We start from the raw sequence: 1,773 nt of genomic DNA, 5'->3' as shown, positions 1-1,773 counted from the left end.
CATTCAACATTTATTTCTTGTTGGTCTACTTTGTCCCAGGCACAGCACTGCACAACACTAAACATTCCCACCCTCCTGGGAGTGATAGTCTGCTGGGGCAGAATGACAACATGATACGGAGAATTCTAAAGATGGTTCCCAGGATTCCCATCACCTGGTTATTCAATCAAACCCTAACCTAAATATTACTGTGGTAGGACTTTGTCAATGTAATTAACAGTAAGAGCCTCTTTTTGTGTGTGTGTGACAGAGGCAGATAGAGACAGAGAGAGAAACAGATAGGGACAGATAGACAGGAAGGAAGAGAGATGAGAAGCGTCAATTCTTCATTGCAGCACCTTCATTGTTCATTGACTGTTTTCTCATATGTGCCTTGATCGGGGGGGCTACAGCACACCAAGTGACCCCTTGCTCAATCCAGTGACCTTGGGCTCAAGCTGATGAACCTTGCTCAAACCAGATGAGCCCACACTCAAGCTGGCAACCTCAGGGTTTTGAACCTGGGTCCTCCGTATCCCAGTCCAATACTCTATCCACTGCGCCACCGCCTGGTCAGGTAACAGTAAGGGCCTTAAAATAGGAAGAACAGCCTGGGCTACCCAGGTGGGTCTAATCCAATCACTTAAGGCTTCAGAAGCAAAGCTTTTCTTCAGCTGGAGTCCAAGAGATGTAGCGAAGAAGACAGCAGGAATGAGAAGGCCAAAAGGTTATGGAAGAGAGCTGACGCAGGAGGAGGGCTGTAACCCTTCCGCTGGTGGCTCTGAGTGTGAACCAAGGGGGCTATGAGCCAAGGAACATAGGTAGCCTTAGAAACTGAGAAAGACTGTCCACTAACACCCCCCACCTCATTGAGATTTTATTTCTGTAACCACACAGAACTAAATTCTACTCCCCCACCCCCCCCAAAAAAAATGAATTGAGAACTGAAGTGTTCCTATAGTCTCCTGCTAAGAGCCCAGCCAGACAACACCTTGATTTCAGCCATGTGAGACCCGGAGCAAAGAAGTTGGCCAAGCTAACTGGACTTCTGATCTATACTACAGAACTATGAGATAATACATTTTATTGTTTTAAGCTGTTTATGGTGATTTGCTATGATAATGAGACAACTAGTACAGAATATAAACAAGCAAAATATTTGCTAGTAGGTTATGAATCCTAAGAAGTAAAAAATGAAACAAGAAAAGAAGATAATTAAACTGGAGAAGGCATGGCATTTTATGTAGGAATTCTAGGAGGGGCCTCAGGTGAATTTTTTAAAAAGACATGAAAGTTATGAGGCAGTGTGGCGCAGTTATGTTAGGCTTGACCACGGGTTTACCAGCTGCAAGCACTTTACTTGATTAGTGTGTGAACACATGGCAGTGGCACATGTGTATAACCTACATAAGGCTATGGGTGCTTCTCCTGGATGGCGATTCTCTCAGCTCCCAGATCGCTCTTCCCGCCACTGTGAAGTGTGGTTTTTATTGCTCCCTTGCCCTTACTGAGAATAGTAGATTTTTCTTTATCAGCTCTTTCACTTTTGTTGTTTATTTGCTCACCTGTCTTTGCAAGCCTCCAATAAGCGGGTATGGCCTGACACTTTCTTGCTCTGCAGTTTCTCTACCATCTGCCTGAATCCAATGTGAACCTGCCTGGCCTCGGCCACCAGCATTACAGGCAGTGAGTCATAAAGATATGCAGGCAAAGAGGTTGAGAGCCTTCTTGCAGAGGGACCAGTGAGAACAAAGGCTTTGAGGCAGGAGGTAGTTGGTTATGAGGAGTAGCAGG

The sequence above is a fragment of the Saccopteryx bilineata genome, chromosome 4 (genome assembly GCF_036850765.1).
Source record: "Saccopteryx bilineata isolate mSacBil1 chromosome 4, mSacBil1_pri_phased_curated, whole genome shotgun sequence".
Taxonomy (NCBI): Eukaryota; Metazoa; Chordata; class Mammalia; order Chiroptera; family Emballonuridae; genus Saccopteryx; species Saccopteryx bilineata.
The sequence above is the reverse complement of the archived record's forward strand: the minus strand, read 5'-3'. Positions refer to the sequence as shown.